This window comes from Equus caballus, chromosome 9 (genome assembly GCF_041296265.1).
Source record: "Equus caballus isolate H_3958 breed thoroughbred chromosome 9, TB-T2T, whole genome shotgun sequence".
NCBI classification, from domain to species: Eukaryota; Metazoa; Chordata; class Mammalia; order Perissodactyla; family Equidae; genus Equus; species Equus caballus.
The window spans coordinates 2552443-2576614 of record NC_091692.1 but is presented as its reverse complement, the minus strand read 5'-3'; the positions used below and the strand labels follow the sequence as shown (position 1 = coordinate 2576614).

The following is a 24172-nucleotide window of genomic DNA, read 5'->3' as shown; positions in this document are numbered from 1 at the left end:
TAATACAACCAATCTTTGGACACCTGGATTCCTGAACTCACCACGATACTAAACTTTATAAACAAACCTGTTCAAGAGAAATTGTATAACATTTCCATATGGTGAATTCTGGATACTTCAGAAAGTAGAGTTCGCTAAGAAATGCACTACAGTGTTTAAAAGTTTTGAATTTTTATTTGGAATTTGGCACTCAGTTTCACAAAGCAATGGATTAACAAAACACAGATTCTCTATCTGAGATACACTCATCAAATACAAGGGTAAAGGAAAGTTATGCAACAATAGCACCTGTAAATTGCAAGTAATTTTGCCAAACCTAGCAAAGTATCACTGAGAAGGCAGATAATATAGAGGGCCCACCAGAGAAGTTAACAGGATGTAACAGAAAAAATTTAACCTACAAAGTTAGTATGCACATATTGCGTGCACATGCACGTGTGCACACATACACACACACACAGAAGAAAAACTATAGCTAAATCCTCCAAACGAAGAGTGGAAAATTAAATCTAGCAATATTTTTAAAAAATACTTGCATTAGTTGGGTCTTTTCAGGCAGCAAAAAAGCCATACGTAGGTAATTTCAGTTGATACAAAGGGACATATGAACAAACCGCCTCTCAACAGTCATATGGCCAGGTCTCCAGGGAAACTGGAATGCCAGTCAGGATGCTCAGGTGCGCAGTGTCTCCACAATTATAATAATCCAGCTGCGAGTCCTGTTCGTCCGATGACCCCTCAGCAGCAAGTGCCCGTTGCTCTCTACTCTAGCTTCTCCTCCATATTTGTGGCTAAACTTATCTTTACTTCTACCATGGCTGTTTCTATTTCACTGCCACTTCCACCTGGCTTTTTACTTTTACCTCACGGCTTCTGATCACTGCTTCTTTCTGTAAAGCCTCTTTGTTTCCATGCCATTCTGTTATCTGTATCTCTCTCTGAGTGTCTGACACTGCTATCATCTTCCAGGAGACTGTCCGCAGAGCCCTTATTCCAGGCCGTGTCATAAGCTACAGGCTGATTTTAAGATGAACACCTTTGGGTCAAGAACTCATCACTGTTCAACTATTGTCAAGTGTTGGTGCTACTGGGCAAAAAAAAAAAAAAAAAAAAAATTCCTCGGTTAGAGGTATAAGTATTACAAGCATTCTGAGGCCTCTCAGAAGGGGGTACCTAACTGTCAAGTGCTTTCAATAGACTGTGTAACATAAAAAACCACTATAAACAAGAAAAGAATAATCCAGGAATGCAAGGATAAATCTCTATGAGGAGACATATTAATACAATGCCAATGTTTGGTTTTTTTCAACTCTAAGCAATTCTCCACTTTTCAGTGGACGATGACTGGGTGTCCTACAATTTAACTCAATTCTGATACCATCTAACTGGAGATAGCATCAGATCCCATAGGTTAAGGGCTCAGTCCCCAGATGCTAGTAGCCAAGGCCAGGTTGTCGTCTGTGCTTCAGACCTACCAGCTATGGATCAGAGGTTGTCACAATCTCCTGTCTGGGTTTGATTAATTTGCTAAAGTGGCAAATATCAAAGAGTGGGCTAACCTCACCCACCAACTGGGTTAACTAGTACCCGTAGTGATTCAGCATGTGGTTAAAAACAAAGTAGTATTATAAATCAGTGGGGAAAGGAAGCACAAATTAAAGAAAGAAATTGCCTTTCCTTATAGGTTTACCTAGGGAAGGATGGAGTCTTACCTAAGAGTATAGTCAAGGGATCATCTGTGGAGAGTTATCCAGCTCAGCACCCATTGTATGTCAGGCTCTGTCTTAGGCACTGGAGACACAGCAGTGAACACAGGAGATAAAACAGCTGGTCTCAAAAACTTTCCACTCTAGAGGGTGCAGATGGAACTTTTTAAAGAGAGGGGTATACGTTTTAGTGATGGACTATTTTTGGTATGCTGAAAAGTATACTTCGAAAGCAGTATGAATGAAAAGAATTTTCATGGTCAGCAAAATGACAGGAAAAACTACCTCAAGGTACCAAGGGAGATGGCCTTGAAAATTATGGAGTAACTGGGGCCAGCCCAGTGGTGTAGTGGTTAGGTTGGATGCTTTGCTTTGGTGGCCTGGGGTTCTCAGGTTCAGGTCCTAGGCGTGGACTTAGCACCACTCATCAAACCACGCTGTGACAGTGTCCCACATAAAACAGAGGAAGATTGCCACAGATGTTAGCTCAGCGAAAATCTTCCTCAAGCAAAAAGAGAAAGATTGGCAAGAGATGTTAGCTCAGGATCAATCTTCTTCATCTTCAAAAAATAAATTATGGAGTAATTAATTCATGCTTTAGAGGAAGGGCCAGCAAACTTATTCTGTAAAGGGACAGATAATAAATATTTTAGGTGTTGTATACCACAGCATATGTTGCAACTACTCAGCTGTGCTGTTGTAGCTTAAAAGCTGCCACAGACAATACAAAAATGAATGGACATGGCTATCTTGGGATAAAACTTTATTTACAAAAACAGATGCAGTCTGCAGGCCACAGTTTACCAATTCCTCCTCTAGAGTCAGGCTCCTGTACTCAAACTTGGCTTCATCTGCTACTGGGTATGTGACCTTGTACAAATTACCCAATTCTCTAAGCTTCATACTTCATAAGAGGAAAATGAAATAATGCATATAAAGCGGTTTTTCATAATTCCCCAGTTCATTAAAAATTCTCAAAAATGTTAGACAATATTACCAAATCAATGTTTTTACAGTGTCCGATAATTAATTTTGTCCTTAATGAGTATGTTTGTATGTGTCTGCATGCATACAGGAAAACGTATGTTTGTGTGAACCTGATCTAACATCCACTTTGTGCACTGAAAAGATTAAAGAGTATGGAAATCACAATGGTGAAATGATCACCAAAAGTGGAGGTATTGGAGTTTTCATGGCCATAGTTGACAGAGGAACTTTGAGTACCACTCTCACCTCACCTTCAGAGACAATTCTATTGGACTTAGAGGACCAAAAACTAACATAGACAAAACTTCTGGGGCCCCCGCACATTGCTCTAGACTAAATAACTTATGTTTGGGAATTCTTCTGCTGCAGGAGTGGTGGCAGGGGGGGATTGAATGAATATTAAGGTGAAATTAAACCCCTGAATTGAAAAGACAGAAAATATAGTTTGTGAAGATAGCTGGATTTTGTGGAGCAGAGAATGGGAGAGGAGAAAGCAATATGAAGAAAAAGATCCAGAATCCTGCAAAGGGGTTCCAACGAGACTAATGTTAAACAGTAAGTGACACATGCAGAGGGTGAAACTCTTCCAGGCTGACAAAAAATGGACCAGTGAGCTGTAGAGTAAATGATTCTCAAAGCTCACAGAGAGCTTGGAGATGTCTGGGTTCTGGCCAGACAGATTCCAGGAGTCTTATTGAACACCCACCGTACAGTCTTCTGTAAATCAGCCCACCAAAAAAATCTTAAAAACAAGACTCAAAAGAATCTAGCTGATTATCAAGTAACTTAGCTAACAGAACAAAGTTTCAAAGTTTAGAATTCTTAAAAAAAAAAAAAAAGAAAGAAAACCTAGCACTCAGTAAGCTGATACTTACAATGTCCAATATGCAATAAAAAATTAATAGACATACAGAGAAGCATGAACATATTTCTCACACCAGAAGAATAATCTGTCAATAGAAACAAACTGGGAAATGATATAAATGATGGAATTAGCAGCAAAGAACGATAAAAGAGCTATTATAAAGATGTTCAAGTATTTAAAGGAAAATATGAATATAATGAAAAAGGAAAGAAAGAAATTTTTTAAAATACCAAATGTATAAGATGTTATTGAAAGAAATCAAAGAAAACATAAAGAATGGAAAGCTATTCCATGCACATGGATTGGAAGCATAAACATAGTTAAAATGTCCAGATTACCTAAAGCAATCTGCAGATTCAATGCAATCCCAATTAGAATTTCAATGACATTCTTCACAGAAATAGAACAAAGAATCCTAAACTTTTTATGGAACAACAAAAGACCCCAGATAGCCAAAGGAATCCTGAGAAAAGAGAACAAAGCTGGAGGTATCACATTCCCTGAATTCAAAATATACTACAAAGCTACAGTAATCAAAACAGCATAGTAGTGTCAGAAAAACAGACACAGGATTGAAAAGCCCAGAAATAAAACCACACATCTATGGACAGCTAATCTTCCACAAAGGAGCCAAAAACATATAATGGAGAAAGTCTCCTCAATAAATGGTGTTGGGAAAACTGGACAGCCACACGCAAAAGAATGAAAGTAGACAATTATCTTACACCATATGCAAAAATGAACTTAAAATGGATTAAAGACTGGAAGGTAACACCTGAAACCATAAAACTCCTAGAAGAAAATACAGGTAGTACACTCTTTGATGTCAGTGTTAGCAGCATCTTTTCGAATAACATGTCTACTTGGGCAAAGGAAACAAAAGAAAAAATAAACAAATGGGACTACATCAGACTAAAAAGCTTCTGCACGGCAAAGGAAACCAGGAACAAAATGAAAAGACAACCCACCAACTGGGAGAAAATATTTGCAAATTGTATATCTGACAAGGGGCTAACTTCCAAAATATATAAAGAACTCATACAACTCAAAACAAAAAAAATGAACAACCTGAACAAAAAATGGGCAGAGGATATGAACAGACATTTTTCCAAACAAGACACACAGATGGCCACCAGGCACATGAAAAGATGTTCAACATCACTAATGATTAGGGAAATGCAGATTAAAACTACAATGAGAGCAAGTAATCCTAACAGATATTAACAGGGAAATTTTGTAACAGTAAAGACTACATGACAATCTTAATGTGTACACACCTAATAATAGACCTAGAAAATACTTGAACCAACAGCTGACAGAAATGAAAGGATAAAAAAGGTGCATTCACAACCATAGTTAGAGATTGTAATATTCCTCTCAGAAATTGATAGAACAAGTAGACAAAATTCAGTAAAGCTATAGAAGGCTTGAAGAATACTATCATCCAACTTGACCTAATAACCATTTATAGAACAATCTTCAGTCTTCTGGACAACAACAGAACACACACGATTCATGTGCAAATGACAAATTCACCAAGAATGTCAGGGGATAAAACGAGTATCGATAATCTAAAAGGACAGAAATGTTAAAGTATGCTCTCTAACCATAATGGGATTAAATTAGAAAACCACAATAGAAAGATATATGGGAAATCCCCAAATATTTGGAAATTATACAACATATTTCCTAATAACTCATGGGTCAAAGAAGAAACCACAAGGAATACCAGAAAATATTTAGAACTAAATAAAAATAAAATATATCAAAATTTTGGGCATGCAGCTAAAGCAGTGCTCAGAAGGAAACTTATGCTCTAAATGCTTATATTAGAAAAGAAATAAGGTCCCCAGTATATAATATAAGCTTTCACCTTAAGGAGCTAGAAAAAGAAGAGTGAATAAACCTCTAGTAAGTAGAAATGTGGCAATAATAAAGACAAAGCTGAAATAAATGAAACAGAAGATGAACAGACAGTAAAATTAATGACCCCAAAGCTGCTTCTTTGAAGAGACCAATGAAACTGAAATAACATTAAATAAACTGATCAAGTGAAAAAGAGAGAAGACATAAAATACTAATATTAGAAATAAATGATGGGACATCACTACAGTCCTACAAATATTAAGGACTAATAAGTGAATATTATAAATAACTTTAGGCCTCTAAATCTGACAACTTAAATGAAATGGAAAAATATCTTGAAAGACACAAATTTCCAAAACTGGCACAAGAAGAAATAGAAAATTAAATTTACTTTTATCGACAAATGAAATTAAATTCATAATTTAAACTTTCTCAAGAAGAAAACTCCTGGCCTAGAAAATGTCACTGGTGAAATCTTTAAAACATTTAAGAAATAAATAATAAAAATCATACAAACTTTTCTCAGAAAATAGATAAAGAGGATATACTTCCAAGCTCATTTTATTGGGCCAGCCTTACCCTCATGACAAACCTAAAAAAAAAATTACAGGAAAATTATAGACCAGTTCCCCTAACAAACTTGGATTGCTTAAAATATTTAAAATTTAGCAAGTAGAACCCAGCAATATATAAAAAGTATAATACACCAGATCAAGTGTGGTTTATCTCAGCAACGTAAGATTGGTTTAACATTTGAAAATCAATCAATTAAATCCATCATATCAACAATCTAAAAAGGAAAAAAATATGTAAGATCATCTCAATAGATACCCCTTGAAAGTATTTGATAAAATTTAACACTCATTTGTGATAAAAACTCTCAGCAAATTGGGAAAAGAAAGGAACTTCCTCAACTTGGTGAAGGGCCTATACAAAAAAATCTAGACCTAACATCATATTTAATAGTGAAACATTGAATGATTTCCCTTAAAATCAGGAACAAGGCAAGGATGTCCCTTCTTACCACTTCTTTTCAGCATTGTACTGTATGTTTTAGTCAGTGGAATAAAGCGAGAAAAGGAAATATAAGCATACAGAATGGAAAGGAAAAAATAAAACTCTCTCTGTTTGGAGAGACAAGATTGTATACATGGAAACTCCCAAGAAATATACAAAGCACTACTAGAACTAATAAATTCATTAGCAAAGTCTCAGCACACGAGGCCAATATTTAAAAGTCAATTGTATTTAAATATACTATCAATGAACCATTAGAAAATGAAATTAAGAACACCATTTACAACAGCTTTAAAAGCATGGAATACTTAAGGATAAGTATATGCAACAGCAATACTATAAAAAAATACAAAACATTGCTAAGAGAAATTAGAGGAGACCTAAATACACTGAGATCTATACTATATTCATGGATTGGAAGACTAAATATAATTAATATGTCAGTTCTTCCTAAATTAATCTACGTATTCACGATCCCAATCAAACTCCTGGAAGTATTTTTTAAAAAGTGAAATTTAACTAGTTAATTCTAAAGTATATATGGAAATGCAAAGAGCCTAGAAGAGTCAAAATCATTTTGAAAAAGAAGAAGAAATTTGGAAGATTTATACTTCCTGATTTCATCACTTTCTGAAGTTTATAGTAATCAATGCAGTGTGATATTTGTGTAAGGATAGGCATACAGGGAAATTGAATGGACTATAGAATCCAAAAATAGACATTGAGTTTTCATTTTCACCAAAGTAGCCAAAGTGGGGAAAGGACTGTTTTCAACAAATGGTGTTGACACAACTGTATGTCCATTTAGAAAAAAAATCAACATTGACTCTCCTCATACCTTATGCAAAAATTAATTTGAAATGTATTATAGACTCAAATGTAAAAGCTGAAACTATAAATTTCAAGAATAAAACATATGAAAAAAATCTTCACTCTCTTGGAGTAGGTAAACTTTCTTAAATATAAAAAGAATGAGTCATAAAAAGCTTGAGTCACAAAACGATTGATACATTGAACTTCATCAAAATAAAAACTCCGTCCTTCAAAAGACACTATTAAGAAAATGAAATGTAAGTTTATCTGTTGCTGTGTAAAAAATTTCTCCACAACTTAGAGGCTGAAAATAACAATAAACACTCACTATCTGTCAAAATTTCTCTGGATCAGGAATATGTGAAATGCTTGGCTGACCAGTTCTGGCTGGGAGTCACATGCGATTGCAGTCATGCAAAGGCTTGACAGAGGAGAGGGGATCCACTTCCACAGTGCCACCTAGGGCTGGCAAGTTGCTGCTGGCTATTATGGAAGCTGCACTGTCTTCTATGACCTAGCCTCAGAAGACACATATCATCACTTCCATAATTTCCTCTTGGAAAATCTGACCCGGGTCAGCTCTATAGGGGAGAAGACTCTAAAAGAGGATAGACACCAGGAGGCCAGGATCAATGGGGTCCATCCTGGAGGCTGACCACCTTGCTCACCACAGCAAGCAAATTGTTTCAAAAACAATTTGAAATGGACAAAAGATTTGAATAGACACTTCACAAAAGAAAATATACAAATGGTCCATAAGCACATGAAAAGATGCTCAACATCAGGGAAATACAAATTAAAACACAGTGACTTACCATATGCACTCACTAGAGTGGCTAAAATCAGAAAGGACTGACATTACTAAGTGTTGGAGAGGAAACAGAACAACTGGAACTCCCATATACTGTTGGTGGAAATGTAAGGGGTACAACCACTTTGGAGAGTAGATTGGCATTTTCTTACAAAGTTAAATATATACTTACCTTGTGACCCAGCAATTCTACTTCTAGGCATTGTTTACCCAATAAAAATGAAAATATATTTCAACACAAAGACTTTTGATGACACGTTCATAGAATCTTGAGTCATAATAACCCAAAACTGAAAACAAAGCAAATATCCATCAATAAGACAAAAATTTAAGAATTTTGGCAAATCCATACAATAACACAGCCGTCTACAACAAAAAAGAAGGCACTACTGCTACACACAACGATATGAATGAATCTCTAAAATGTGTTGAGCTAATGAAGCCAGACACAAAAAGGGACATATCGGATGATTCCATATATACCAAATCATTGAAAAAGTAAAATTATTCTCTAGTGACAGCAAGCAGATTGGTGGTTGCCTAGGACCAGGGTAAAACAAGGTAAAGCAGCATCCAAATGAGCAAAGGATATGAAGCAAACCCACCTTTTTCACACTTACATGTGTAAGAGGGAAAATTTAAGGTGCAGGGAAAACAGACAGGTTAGTGCAAGGTTCCTCACCTTCAGCACTATTGCCATTTTGGATCTGATAATTCTTTGTTGCTGCTGGTGTGTGTGTGTGTGTGTGTGCTGTCCTGTGCACTAAAGGATGGTTAGCAGTCTCTGGCTTCTACCCACAAGGTGCCCATGGAAATCTCTCCCCACTTGTGCCTGCCAATTGTGAAAAATGTTTCACGACATTGCCAAATGTCCCCTGGGATGCAAAATTGTCCCCAGCTGAGAACCACCAGGTTAGTACATTTGTTATCACTTGTTCTGTAACAAATTATCCCCCAAATTTAGTGGCTTAAAACAATGAACACTTATTACCTACCAGTTACTATGGGTCAGGCATTTGGGAGCGACTCAGCTGGGGGTTCTTGTTCAAGGTCTCTATTGAGGTTGCAGTCAAGATGTCTGCATCATCCCAAGGCCTGCTTCCAAGATGGCTCAGTCACATGGAGATTGGCAGAGGCTGCAGATTCTTGCTGGTTGTTGGCAGGATATTCAGCTCTTTGACACATGGGCGTCTGATAAAGCTACTTGATAATGTCTTCATGACATGGTAACTGCCTTCCCCAGAGCAAGTGATCTGAGAGGGGGTAGGGAGGAGCCACGATACCTTTTTAAGATGGCCACAGTGTCACTTCTGCTATATTGTATCCTTTAGGAGCAAGTCACTAAGTACAGCCCACATTCACTTGGAAGGGAATTAGTCTCCACTTTTTGAAGGAAGGAATATCGATGAATTTGTGGGCATACATATTTTAAAACCATCATACTTGGAGAAGGATTCTTTAGAAAATGAGCTGGGGAAGACCGTCAGCCATTTCGAGAAAATGAAAGGTAGATCATCACTCCAAAATAAATCCCAAAGGATTAAATTATTTAACGGAAAAGTCAAAATTACCAAACACGTAGTAAAAATAAAGGCAGATAATTGATATGATCTCAGGATGGGAAAGGACTTGTGAAGCAAAAAATAATAGAAGGAAACAAAAATGGAAAAGACCAATAGCTTTATCTAGGATCAATATCTACATCATATAAAGTGACTTTTTGTGAATACCCCAGTAAGAAAATGGACAATGAGCCAACAATAAGAAACCATATTTGCCCATATAAAAATACACCATGATGACTTTGGCACAGTGAAGAAGGACAATCGTATACTCTCATATACCTCTGTGGGAAAATTGAGACTAAAAGTTATAATGACGGTAACGTATTGATTATGTGCCATGTACTTCTAAGTATTTTATTTGTAACAACTTATTTACTTTTTGCTACAACATCATATGGCCGCGTTACACCAATTTTCTGGTTGAGGCACAGCCAGATTAAGGAATTTGGCCAAATCTCATAGCCTGTAGGTCGCAGCAGGGTTGACTTATCCAATTGTCACAGTGGGCACAGTGCCTCAGGCTCACCACAATTTCAGACGCCCATAAAATGTTTTAACTTCTTTTAAAATCAGAAGAAAAAAAATGAATGCTATGGTCAAAGAAAACATTTTACTATATAACATCAATATGCTGTCCTTAAACCAATGCAGTTATAAATATAATTTTTAATATTATTTTGTGGCAGAAGTGGCCACAAAGGTAAAAGCATCTAGGGCCCATGAAAATCAGAACGTGGCCCCAGGTGGCAGAACTGCGATTTGACCCCAGGCCATGTGACACTTGAGCCTATGTTCTTCCTGGAAGGCAGCTTGCCAACATGTTTCTAAAAGGCTAAAAGTGTTCATACCTTTGATTACTTTTCAGGACTTGAGGCAGTAAGGACATGGACAAGGATTTATGAAAAGATATTTATAATAGTGTTCATTTGAAACCAAAGAAATATTTAATAATAAAAGGTTGGTTCAATATTGGCTGTCAACTTTGGGGCCTAGGTGAATATTAGCAGCTTCTGAATGGAGCTGAACTGAGGAGGGAAACTGAGGACTCAGGAGAGCTGAAAGTGAGACATGGCAGAGATGGAAGCAGGAGGCCTGGAAGCGTTCTGCAGGTGGTGTGCAGACTTCTGCTGGGTACGCAGGTGTGACGGCTGAGAACGCGCTTGTAAGCGTGTTCTTGGATTTACTTTCAAAGGGTCTGGACCAGCAAAAAGCTAAGGAAAAGGTGAGAGGAACTCATTAAAGCAGAGATGAGCGCGCGCAATCAGGGGACTCTGAAGAGTTTGGCATAACAGGAGAGACAGAGCATGCAAGCATGAAAGGAGCCTTGAAGACCCTGTTAATCTTTGTCTTGAAAGTTCCGATGAGCCAGTGAAAGATTTTAAGCAGTGGAGCAACATGTTCAGATGCCTATTTTAGAATTATTGTGGATATAGTGTGCTTCAAATCCAGGTATGAAGTCAGAGGGTAGGAGCTGATGCAACGGAGAGGAGAATGTACATTCATTCAGTCAGAAGATATTTATTGAATCCTAAAAATATTCATGGAGGGTCAATGCTGCTCTTGATACAAAATTCTTTCAAAAGCTTAATTATGATGAAAGAAGAGAGAACTAGAACGAGGTTGTAAAATCATGGGAAAATTTAAGGCAGAAAAGTCTTAAAATGTGACTGTGCTGCAGAGTTGTACCCAATAGAAAGGACAAGGTTAAAGATGCGTCAAAGAGGCGGTCACAGGTGGGAGCAGACAGCGGAGACGTTTGCTTCAGAGAAAAGCGGGGACACCCAGCCTGCGAGACACAGGAAAGCTAGCAAACCTGGGTGTGGATATAGGCAATTTGTGGGGTTTGGATGAGATGGTTGGGCAAAAATTGTAGACATCCGTGCTTGATGGTCCTCATTCTCTCTCTGAAGTAGAAGCCCAGGTCCTCTGGAGAATAATGCGATCACCACTGACTTCTATTTGCAGGGGGGGGCTTCTTCTAAAAGTAGCACAGAACAAACAGCACTTCTCTGGACTAGTTGACCGGTTGTACAAACGGGGATAACAGACGCTTCCTTATGGGATTGCTGTCCGGATTAACCGCCCTGCCACATGTACCTGCTCAGTATTCGTTTCATCACTGCACTCACGTCGGGGTGGGGGCAGGGAACCTTCTGATCACTAATAAAAACGTGGACTGGAAGTCTTCTGGTACGAGCATCCCTAAAGGCCATGATTTGCTCTCGCAACGGGTCCTAAGTCAAACTCTCGAGGTCCAGCAGGGTTCATAACAGCCACCTTTTGCAGTAAAGCGATCCAGAAAGCAGCCGGCGCCCGAGGACCGTACCTGCGCTCGCGCACGGGGCCGCCCGGAACCGGGAGCCCAGGCGGCGGCAACCCCCAGCTCAGCCTCCCGCTCGGGGCGACGCTCCGCAAATCTCGGGGCGGCCCCGCCCCTGCCGCGCCCAGGCCCCGCCCCCCTCTCCCATTGGCTGGCCCCTCGACCGCTCCGAGGACCGGGAGGCGCGGAGTCTCCCCAAGGCAGCTTCGGGCGCCCTCGCTGCGCATGCTCGAGGGAAGCCGGATTCCGGTCCGGGGCCGGAGGCTGCGGGCCGCGCGCGCGGGGCGGGGCGGGGCTGTGGGCGGGGCGGTGGGCGGGCGGCGCGCTCCCGCTGAGGGGGCGTGGGGTCGGCACGGCGGGGCGGGGCTATGGGGCGGCGCGCTCCCGCGGAGGCGTGTGGGGCCGGCGCGGCGGGGCGGGGCTGTGGGCGGGGCGGGGAGGCGGGGCTGTGGGCGGCCGCGCGCTCCCGCGGCGGGGCTGTGGGCGGCGGCGCGCTCCCGCGGCGGGGCTGTGGGCGGGGCTGTGGGCGGCGGCGCGCTCCCGCGGCCGGGCCGTGAGGCGGGGCTGTGGGCGGCGGCGCACTCCCGCGGAGGCGTGTGGGGTCGGCGGCGCGGCGCGGCGGCGGGCGGGGCGGGGAGGCTGCGGCGGCGCGCGCGGCGTGCGGTCCCGAGCGGCGGAGGCGGCCTGGCGGCCGGGGCCGCGCTGCTGCGAGATGGCGACCGAGGGCGCGGAGGGCTGAGGGCCGCCGCCGGACGAGCGCCCCGCCGGGCCGACGGCTCCGCGCCGGTAAGGGCTCCGCGGGGGGCGGGCGGGACCCTGGGGACCCTCGGGCGGCCGCTCGGCGGGGCCGGGCGCTGGGGCCGGGCGGGAGGCGTCGCCGACTGCGGCGGCCCCGTGGACCCTCCCTGCCTGCCCGGGCGCCCGGCCGGCCGCGCGCCGTGTCGTCGCCGGCCCTGACGGCGCGCGGCTCCCGCCCCTCCACCTCTGTGACCCGGCGGGCCCCGTGACCTTGCAGTTTTTGCCAGTCCTTATCTCGTCGCTGACTTGCACCTTCTCCTTTTACCTTTTTTCTTCTTTTTTAAAGATTTCATTTTGTGGTTTGCTCGCCGCTCTTGCCACCTTGGCTGCTCGGTCTGCGCGCAGCCCTTTCTCTGCACGACCCGGAGCGGAGCTCCCTCTGCCCCCGTGATTGGAGGAAACCTTCCCTGCCGAGGGAGAGCCGCGTCTGCTTTGACATTTTTGCTCTTCCAGGGTAAAATGTTTTCCGGGGACTTGGTGTCGCTATCTTTTTCTATCTTGATAAGTTTTTATCTTTTTGTGGAGGCTAATGTGCAAAAAGGTTTGAGTTTCTGCTTTAAAATGCTGTTGGTAGTAGTAGTGGAAAAGAATTAAAGCCAAAGTTATCACTTCCCTCCCTTCGGTGTTTTTACCTGGAATTCCTAGGGTGCAGTTAGTTGCATGCAGATTTCTGCAGGAGTTCACGCTTATCTGTAAACGCACTTTCCGTGCGTCGCTAAATCTCTGTGTATTCTACAAGCAAAATGCACCTTTTTAAAAAAAGAAAGGCGTTCTTTTATTTATGTGACTTGTTTTTAGCCATAAAGTAGTACATTGTCTGTGGCTGGAAATTATCACTCTCCATAAGAAGTTAATATTTTTTCAAGCGAAAACTTAGTGGCCAAGTGTTGGGAGGTAGTCAAATTGAGAAGTGTAAAGTGCGTGGAATAGTTCTTTGGGACGTGGCTTATTGACATTTCCAGGTAGTTTTTCCCTTAAAATGCAAAGCTGTTCATAAGACCTACGACACCAGGGCTTTGAAAAGCGGTAACTTAAGAGTTACGTTTTTTTGGAAGCCTCCCATGATACAGGATGTCACTGAGGTTTTTGCCTCCAAAGAAATAGTAATCTTTGCTGTTTACCCTGTGAAGGCTGAAATTTCTTTTGCGACCTTGCACAATTGTTAAGCGGCTGCTGCATGACTGTGTGAGGTATTTTGGGGAATATAAAGATGAAGATGATAACAGTTTCTGCTGTCCCGGACTAGTTAGGCAGGCAGGACTGTACACAAATGCCTTGTTTGTCTTTTCGTATATAGTTAAGTTTCATCCAGAATTCACCCGCATCTTGTTTGGCAAGATGGGGTTAGTTCGTAGAGCTGGCTTCTGAAATCTTTGTTTTGAAGGATGACTGTGACTTTCTAAAAAAATTTTCTTTTATTGAGGTTGTTATAGTTTACGACTGACTTTTGATAGGCTGGGAAAGGTAATCCGAGCAGAGAGAAGGTGCTAAGAGCACAGAGTTCAAACATTCAGGGGGAAGCAGGTAATTATGTTGGATGGGACATAAGGTATTTGTATCAGTAGAAAGGATAAAGCTTGAAGTAAGAATTTGGTCTAGTTTATGATTTTTTTAATGCCAGGCTAATGACCTTGGTTGGGGGCTTACAGATGACTTTTGAGTTGGGAATGAAATGATTACAGCCTTGTTTTCAGAGGCTTAATCTGGCAGCAGTGGGTAGTGTGAATTGAAGTAGAGAGAACCTGGGGTAGGAAGACCTTGATTGCTGTGGTTGTAGGTAGTGAGGGTGTGAACTGTGGTGCTAATAAGAGGACTGGAAAGGAGGAAGGAAGTAGAGTAGACAGAATTTGATGAGAGAGGAAAAAAAAGAAAGGAAAAATAGCTGAGATTCTGATCCAGGTTGATTGGGAGAATAGTGGTACCATTTGGAACATCCATGGAAACTTTATCTTTGGCATGTGTGTGTTACTGTACAGCAGTGGTTCTCAGCTTTACTAACCCTTGAAACTAAAGAAATGTGCTGACCTGGAAAATTTCCGTATGCACCTGTGCTTTCTGGATATAATTTTAGGGGGATTCCATGGACCACCTGAAGCTCATCCGGGGAACCCATGGGGCAGTGGATTGGGCTGGGAGCTGCTCTCAGAATTACCGGGGGGCTTTTTAAAACAATAGAACCTTCAGATTCTTCCACTTATTGCTAAGAACCGCTACTGTAGAGACAGACTGTAAATACATCTAGAGACGGTATCCCCCTCCTTACACTTGTGTTGTGCTTTACACTTTACAGAGAATTTGGACTACCTTATGTTATTTGCTATTATATTGGAGAACAAACTAGCCCAAGAGGTTAAATGATTTGCCCTAAGTGTTTCAGTTAGCCAGCGGGTAAAGTGGAATCAAGAGTTGATTGGCAATGAGGGTTTTCCTTGTGGGAAGATGAATGCAACTGACTTACCATCAATTGGCTATAGTTACTGCCTTTAAATGATCTCGTCAGTAAGGACTAGTATCCTGGGAGAGTCCTTCTAGTTCTTAACATTTTGCGATTCAAGGGTCTTAGATTTTCATTGGACTGTCTCTACCCTTCTTGTTTTCCATGTGTGAGATTGCTGGTGAGGCTGAGGGGTGGATTGGGTGGATGGAGAGCAGACGGCAATATCAGAGCAGTCATTTACGTACTTACTTCCTTTGCTCAGTTTGGGTTGGCAGCGGAGGAGGGATGTGGAGTGAGATAAGAAGCTTCAAGAACTTTTCTCTTCTCTGTTCATGTTTGCCTTACTTAAGAGTACTCCATCCAGGAATCCTGTATCAAGTAAAAATGGACACTTTACAAAATAAATCAAGTGCGGGGTCCTGCCAGTGAACTTTTTCTTTGCGTTAAGAAACTCACTCTCCCTAGTATGGTTAAAGCCTAATTTGATTAGTAAACAGTTCACTTTTCTGCACCTGTAAGATTATCTTCCTGGTAGGGAACCAGAACAAGTTATTACTTGGTATCTTTTATAGCTCTAGAAACTGATTCCATGATGATGAGAAAGACTAGGGTCTTTTTTACTCTTTATAAAAATATCATGTAATTTATCAAGCAGTGGAAAAACAAATAAATTGGCCTTTATAGTGATGTTGAAGGACCTGGTTACTAATGCTTAGTGGAGGAAAAATGTCTAATGAAAGCACAGACATAGGTGATTTTTTACTCTGCTGGTGTTAAGAAGAGTGTCATGTATTAGTGTAGCATTTTACATTTTTTCATAGTGGCTCCATAGACTTTATCATTGGATTCTTTTGACAACTCAGCACTAGTGTGTCAGGAGATAATCATTGCTTTTTAGATGAATACACTGAGGCTCAAAGTTATAAAAAGTTAAATTTCCACAGTATATGGTTGGTAAGTGGCTAAAATTAGACCCAGAGCTAAACCCATATTTTTGTTCCTAGGTCAGTATTCTTTTCCCACTGACTTTTCATCGACAGTGGAAATTTAACTGAAGGCTGTATGTGAGGGGTTTAAATTTACCTGTTTGGAATCTGTGTTAAACTTCTGTACTATGTAGATCTGAACTTCTGTTTCCTCCTTTGTGTTAAAATGGTAATCTCATTGCAGTGGCTTTGGTAGGTGATATTGAAATTTGTAAGTATTTATCACAGAATGGTTATTCTTCCATCAGGGAAAAAACGGAAGTTGATTTTTTTTTGTCTGAGAAAGTACACTGGTGAAATGTATGTATTAATTTCCTTTTGAAAATGTGTTGATTTTAATTCAGCTGTTTTTACAGATGAAATTTGTTCTCTTTTTATAAAAGCCTAGTCTATGAAAATTTGTGTTTTGGGAGCGTATAAATCAGGATCTGACTTCCAAAAGTATATATTATGACATTTCTTGATTTTGCCATTACATAAAAAACTTTCTCATTTTAAAAAAAAGATTTACCATTAAGTTCTTAGTATACACTTCAAATTCATATGTTTAAACAACTTTTTTTGGAATATATTATGTAAAACCATATGTCAGATAATTCCTAAGTAATAAGGAAGGTTGACATTTGTCTTGACGTTCCTTAAACCTGTTGTTTGTTCACATATTAATGGAACACATATGGATGTACCCACCACGGGCCAGATACCGTGCCGGGTGCTGGGGCCCAGTGCTGGCAGGACAACGTGAGTGAGGCCTGTCTTCTTGGAGCTTGGAGTTTAGTGGAGTCGCTAACATCAGAAAGGGCGTAGACTGTTGTCTTCTGAGATTGTGTGAATATTTGAGAGTATAATTAATTACTCCTTTTCCCTGGATTTTGAACAGATTATACAAAAACACAGGGAACCAGGTGAGCATTGTTTTGGTTATTTATTGCTGTATACGAAACAACCTAAAGCTAGGTGACTTACAGCGACCGTGATGAGATGGGCTCACAGCTCTGCTGTCCTCTTGTTTGTTGTTGTGCTTGTGGTCGCTCTGATGGCTGCCTCAGCTGCAGCTCAGCTGTTGTGGGCCTTCTCTCTTTCTCTTACTCTCTCTTCCTCCATATAGTCTTTAGTTTCAGGGCTCCTTCCTCTCTGTGTGGCCCTTCCTCCTGGGGTGCGGGCCTTCTGTGGTGGCTTAGGGCTCACAAGTGTGCGAAAGCAGAAGCGACCAGGCCTTCTTAAGACATGGGCTTGAAACCAGCACGGCATCATTTCTGCCACATTCTGTTGGTTAAAGCAAGTCACAGGTCCAGCCCAGATTCAAGGGAAAGGGAGTAGACAAGTACGTGAATCCCAGGATTACACCAAAACAGGGCTTCTGGAGAACTGTTTTGGAAGCTGAGACTTAAGCTTCCTGGTACTTTTAGTACTTTTGAGTCTGGGCATGTCAGACGGAACGTCGAGTCGAAAGTGCAAATGATGGCATATTTGGCTTATTGCAGAGATGGAAATAGCCAGCACTGTCCTTGGGTAGAAAAGAAGAGAACGTTGTGCACCTCTGGGGTTGACCCAGTGTGCTGCCATAATGGGGCACGATCAACATGCTCTACTTGAGGGCTGTGGACCTCTGGGGTTGACCCAGTGTGCTGCCGTAGTGGGGCACGATCAACATGCTTTACTTGAGGGCTGTGGACCTCTGGGGTTGACCCAGTGTGCTGCCATAATGGGGCACAATCAACATGCTCTTCTTGAGGGCTGTGGAGTCTAAGAAGTGCAGAGGCCAGAGTACAGGCCGCTCTGCAGCGGTGAGGTACCCAGTTTCACAGATGGATCAGCAGACTTCGGTCGGCGCCCTGTGCAGAGGACGGGCCACGGGAGGCAGGGATCCGGCCCCTTAGCCCGCATGAGATTTAGGGTAGCAGGGGTCCTTGGCCAGTTCCTCTGGCCTTAACTGGCCTTAGAAATAGTATTTCCTATCTGTAGTGTCCTGAGATAGGTTGGGAGGAGCCACTCTTCCTTGGAGAGGAGTCCTGGTAGTGGAGAGAATGCCCCTTCCTCGTGGAGGCTGGAAGGGAAGTCCTCTCTCCTCAGGCAGTGGAGGGGCAAGGGGATGCGTGTCGTGGGAGCAGATGAGTCGTCGATTGCTAGCTGGGCTTCCCTCACTTCATCTTCATCACTTATCCTTCTCTCACTAGCAGTTTATCTTAGTCTCAGTACTATCTTTTTTTTTTAGTTCAAGTTATCTGCTAAGTAATGTTATGGCTAACTGTAAAATTGAAGAAAATGAGTGTCCCATTGTCATTACATTATAGCTTCTGAGTGGAATAATCAATATATTTTATTTAAAGAATTGAGGTGTAGATTTGGAGCATTTCTGAAGCATTTCATGTACACTCGGGCCCCTGCGTCCTGGTGCAAATCTCTGCAAATTTCTGAATCTAGTACGCTGGCTGGCGACGGGAGAAGGTGACCGAGTGTACTGAGAAACTCGATTTATATAAATAGGAAGGGCTAGGGTGCAAGGAGGGGGCAGATAGAATTACCTTCAGGTGTTTCTTTATGGCTCTCCTCCTTGCTCTAAATTACACAGGTAGTTTAAAAATGTACTAGCGTTAACAGAATTGTGGGTGTGATGGCTTTTTATTTAACTAAGGGAAACATGTTCTTTTGGTAACTGTTTAGTATACCCATAATTAGGGTTAAATGGGATGGGTGAAACACACTGTTGAGTCCTGACTTGAAGTAGGCTCCTCCACTCATGTACCAGCCCCAACTTGTTTGTGTTTAGTTAGTGTGGGGAGACTTAGTCAAATGAACTTGCTCTGTATAAATTAGGACATACTTTACCTTAGAAGTAAATACATTGGATCGCGCTGCTCTTACCGTGTAGGAATTGAGGCTTTCTGGCACGTGGGTAAGAGCCGCAGCTTCAAGTCAGGCCGAGCTGGCGTGTGTCGGTGCTGTTAATAGCAGTGTCGCTCAGCAGCTTCTGCAAAATGTGAAGCATATCTTCCTTCTGGGTTTTTGTAAGGATTGATTAAAGTAATGTTTGCAAAGCAGAAAGTGTGGTTCTTGGGACGTAAGCAGCCCTGAAATCACTTTTATTGCTCTGAATTCGTTGTTATTGATATGTTGAAAATTCAAACAAGTGGCTACCCATTTCTCAAAGACGTCTGTAGCTGAGTTTCGGCATGTGCAGGTGTGTACATCAAATCTCACCTCTTAACTTAAAGAATGGGTTGCCAAAAGGTGAAGAAGGCATTTGAGAAAGACGCTGACTCAGCACAGCTGGCCATGTATCAGCCGGCGATGGTTTGGCTGTGCAATCTGGGAACAGGAAACTGTTGACACCGTCATTACATGAAATGCAGTGTGGACCGGTGTTTGTCAGAGCACCATCTGTGCATCACAGTCATCTGGGATGTTTGCTGAGCATGTAGATCCTGAGCGCCCATCGAGATCTATGGTGTGCTTCTTGATGGTGGAGCTCAGGAATCTTCTTTGTCGTCTTTGTTCTTTTGGTGAGGAAGATTAAGCCTGAGCTAACGTTTGTTACCAATCCTCCTCTTTTTGCTGAGGAAGACTGGCCCTGAGGTAACATCCGTGCCCATCTTCCTCCACTTTATATGTAGGACACCAACCACAGTATGGCTTGACAGGCGGTGCCTAGGTCCACACCTGGGATCCGAACCGGCAAACCCCAGGCTGCTAAAGTGGAGTGCGCCAACTTAACCACTACATCACCAGGCCAGCCCCAGGAATCTTCGTTTTAACAAATGTCTCAGATGATTTTACACACATTGGTTTGAGAATTGGTAGAAGCCGCACTGGTAGTTTGGAGTTCTGGTGCTCTCTGAGACCGTTTCTTTAAGCTCTAGTGTTCAATAAATACACGTGTACAGTGTAAATACAAAGAGAGCTTAACATCTGAACCTTTCAGATGTTTAAAGAGGCTTAAGATGATTGCCAAGAGCTTGATGCAGACGAACTGTGGAAACCCGACCGGGTGACTGCAGCAGGCGTGGGCGGAGGAGCAGCCCGGGCAGCCTCTTCAGAGGGGCTCGTACTGCCCCAGGAGAAGAAACTCTCCTGAATGAAGATATTTCTTTTTAAAACATGCCTACCTAAACAGTTAGGGTGGGTATTGTGATTATGAGATAATCTGATTGCTTTGTCTAGCTAAAATAAGCTGCTCAAAAATGGACGTTTTGATTGAAGTGTGTCTAATTTGGAATTTGGTCTTTTGGGTAGAAAGTAAGTTGGGTGGGGGCTCCGATCTCTCTCTTGTGGGGAAAAGCCATTGCTTAGCTTAAGGCCGTTGACTTAGGAAGAAAGTCATGAGAAAGCTTTAAATTTAAGTCGATAAATTGAAAAAAACAAACCTTGGAACTTCTTTTCTCAGACTTTTGCTCATGGCAGTAGTGGTGACAGCCTGTATCTATCACTTAAACCCGCCTGTGTCCTGGGGCCTATCTGTATTGGAACAGCAGATCTTTAAATTGGGGCTGTTTATGGAAAAACTTAACCTATGTTTATATCAACCATATTTTTATCGTGTTAGTACATTTTGTGGTTTAAAGAAAAAAAAGCGAAACCCATGATTCTTTCTGAATTTGAGTGGAAAGGATTAGTTGGTATTTGTTTCAAGAGCCTATTGTTTTTGTGTTTGCTTTCACTGACTTTGGGACCAGTTCTTTGAGGAGAAAACAGCAATAAACTCATCTCTTTGTCTTGTGAGCTGTGAAATACAATGTCAGTGTTTAGATGTGAATTCTCAGCATGGAAAGTCTACATTATACTCTGGAATTTCATTGTTCTAGGTTAAAAGTTTTGGTAATTATAACTTGCTTTAAAACTTTCTTTGTGATTTAATTTTCCTGTAGTGTTTACTATTTAACAGTTTAGGCCTTAAAGTAAGACCAGCCTTTTGTCTGCTCAGTGACCTTGTTCAGGTTAACCTCAGATTAAGCCCTAGTTTTATCATGTGTAAACTGGGTGTTCATTTGTAAAGTGTAATGATAATACCTAATTCATAGATTTCTCAGTGTGGCTTAAACCTGACACTTAGTATTCAGTAAATAGTCGCTATGATGGGTTCCTCATACCTTGTCATTGATGTCAGATGTGTTTCAGAATTTGATTTTTTCTTCATTTTGGAAAGGTAATGAACTCCGTATACTACATTACATAAAAGCCCAGTGCAGTGTGGGGCGGCTCCCTGTCCTTCTCTCTTTGGCCGGTGTTTAAGTATGGTTAAATAAGGACAGTAAATAGCCACACATCTGGTCAGATTTTGCTGCCAAATGAGTACAGGTCACTTTAGTTTTTGCCACCAAATGAGTTAGGAAGGAACTTTAAATTTTTATAGCTATTTGAATTTGGGATTTGTGGATTAAGGGTAGCGTCTGTGTATTTTTACTGTATTTTAAACTTGAGAAGAATTACATTATTCTATAAATAAAGTTTTAGGTGCTTCATTGATCATCTCATTTTGGAAAGTTTCTGTGTATTTTGGATTCTACTGTTTTCCTCTAAGAGTGAGGATAGCTGATGACAGTTTATACTTAGCAACCTGCTTTAAAATTCTTAGGACGAGAGTTTGTAAATAGTAAACATTGTGTCTGATACTTGAGTAGCTTTAAAATATCTTGAAATTGTGTATTTCCAACAAAAAAAATTAGCAGTACTCTATTCCTCTCAAGTGCTTAACTGTAGTTTTGATCTGGTGCTTCCTGTAGATGTGGGGCTCTCTCTCATTTTGCAGCGTGGCTATGCGACTGAAGTGCCTTCCTCAACCTGCTGTCGTCCTCTGAGTGGTCGTGGAAGTGTGGTAGAAAAATACTGGAGTTTCTCTGCCTCAGAGAAATTGAGAAGGTGGTAATGGGAGGCTGTTAGGAAGTTAACACTTAATGGGCACCTTCTGTATTCCAGATTCCGGAAACAATTCTGGTTTCCGACAGTTGACGTTAACACTTCTTTTCCCCTTCGCAAAACTACACCAGTATCCTTAATTTACACCTAAGAAAACTGAGACTCAGAGGCTAAATGTACACAGATAGTACAGGTGAAGTTTGGAAGTAGGTTGGTCTGACCCTAAAAGCTGTTGTTTCTATTGCATTCCCCCAACATGCTCTTGCACTAGAAATTGGCACTTTGGAATTGAAGAGTTAGCAAATCTCCATGGCTGCTTGAATGCTGGTAAATTAGAATCCTTAACGTATTTAAAAATACTCAGGAAATGCTTAGGGGTGACTGACTTCGGGCCATGATAGCCTGGTGGCCAGCACAGTACGGGACAGTCCTAGCCTCGTCAGCAGGCCTGGGTTTGCCTGACATTCAGAAGTTTTGTGTAATCACCTCTCAGCGGTCAGCTTCAGCTCCAAGCTTTCATGGCTCTGCTTTCTGCTGCTTCATGAGATGTGGCACGTACTGTGTATCTGAAGAATACCAAAACATGTAAAACTTTTGGATTCAAAGGAAAAAGTCTAGTAAGCAAGTGTTATATTATTAAAATACCACACTTTGAAACAAGTGAGCAATTATTTATGGAAATGTTGTGTCATTTTGAAATATGAGATTTCACATAATCTAATTACATGAAGTTTGATCTTCCCAAGTGGGAAGAATGTTATGTTGCCCTGGATGTTTTTCCAGAACACATGGAAATGATTTATTAGACACAGTCCCGACAGCTTACCTCCTTCACTGTGACTGTTCTTATGCTTTTACACATTATCTTGTTAAAGATTCCTTGTTGTCTCTCAGCCTTTAGGAAGTCTTTTCAATGATTAGCTTAAAAGCCCCAGAGAGCCGCCCTCCTGTGAAGTTCTTCAGTGTTTAAGGGATAAAATAAGAGAGTAGAAACTTCAGGTTGCTGTAGAAAACTGTTTATTTTAAGGCATGGATTTAGCTCAGCGTTTCTTACTTTATATCTGTTTTTGCAGTGCAAATGTAGTTAAAAGAGCATTGGCTTTGAGCTCAAGAGATCTGGGTTCAAAATCCTGACTTCCACTAGTTTTGCGGCCCTGGGCAATTCGCTTAAATTCCTGAAGCCAATTTTTCCCACATCTGTTACTAGGAAGAATAATGACTCTGAAGGCTAATTGATGATGTTAGAGGTAGTTTTTTTGTAACATGACTGACAAATAATGGGAGCTCAATAAATAGTCCCTGTTCTTACTATTTTTGGAGTGAGAGACCTGATGCAGATTCCAGGTTTAAGAGCCACTGTGTTTCTGTGTCACTCAGACACCCCTTGTCAGGGCCAGGGTCCCAGCTAGTCATGGTCTGTCGCCTGACTCGTCCACCTAGGGAGTATTTACACAGCTCTTTTTACATATTAACTTGATTCTGTAAGTTTGGAACCCAAGTTTTCAGATGCTCAGTGTTGTTTGAATTTTGTTTTCATAATTGGCATTGTGCAGTACAGGAGTGGGAAACCTGTTTTCTGCTGATGTTCACTAAGGTGCGGGGAAAATTACCAAATGCAAAAATATTTTGCTTTCAGTTTTGGTAATGTGCCATTGTAAATATAGCGTTGCACATTATAAGAAATTGAGAAATTATAGCAAGTTAGAGAAGGACAAACTCGTTCTCAGTACTGGATAACCATTTTGGTGTAGTTTTCCTTTGTTGACATAAATTTTAGTATCAGTTTTTTAAAAACAGAAATAGAATCATCTCCCTAAATTAAGAATAGGAAAAATAAAGTTAGTCAACACATGGTAAGTAAAAATGCATTTCAGTTTTTTATGATGACCTGAGGAGGAAAGGGATGGAGCAGGGAGGGAAGGGAAGATTGGCGTGATAAAAGACACAAAAATGGTGCCCAAATCCTGTTTTTGTTTTGTTTTTAAGAGCCGTAAATGTTTAGCTTAAAAATTAGGATAGTTGCTGCTAAATTTGATGAATGTATTTCCTCCTCACTAATGTTTTCCGATTAACAAAGTACAAACATTTTTGATACCTGTTACTTGCCGTGGAGAGAAACTATTATTTTCATTTTTTGGAAAGTTGGTA

General features: G+C 41.3%; 1 protein-coding gene and 1 long non-coding RNA gene across 26 annotated transcripts in view; one reads left to right on the top strand and one right to left on the bottom strand.

The window, feature by feature from the left end:
* Positions 1-154: 154 nt before the first annotated feature.
* Positions 155-12050, bottom strand: LOC111774897 (uncharacterized). Of its 2 annotated transcripts, XR_011421180.1 has the most exons (4): positions 9061-12050; positions 8238-8355; positions 1713-1868; positions 155-1084 (listed from the first exon to the last, which is right to left on the bottom strand). It is a non-coding gene; the product is annotated as an uncharacterized lncRNA (long non-coding RNA). The 2 variants fall into 2 exon arrangements; XR_002810186.2 differs by lacking the exons at positions 8238-8355; positions 9061-12050 and having other exon boundaries at positions 1713-2607.
* Positions 12051-12582: 532 nt separating this feature from the next.
* The window catches only part of WWP1 (WW domain containing E3 ubiquitin protein ligase 1), a 106622-nt gene continuing 95032 nt past the window's right edge, over positions 12583-24172 (top strand). For 6 of the 24 annotated variants that reach the window (XM_070222057.1, XM_070222062.1, XM_023648363.2 and 3 more), the window contains exon 1: positions 12592-12736. The gene's annotated coding sequence lies outside the window, so the exon portion shown is untranslated. Of the gene's footprint in view, positions 12737-13034; positions 13203-24172 lie in introns of those variants that run through there. The other 18 variants (XM_070222046.1, XM_070222055.1, XM_070222060.1 and 15 more) reach the window with 11 other exon arrangements.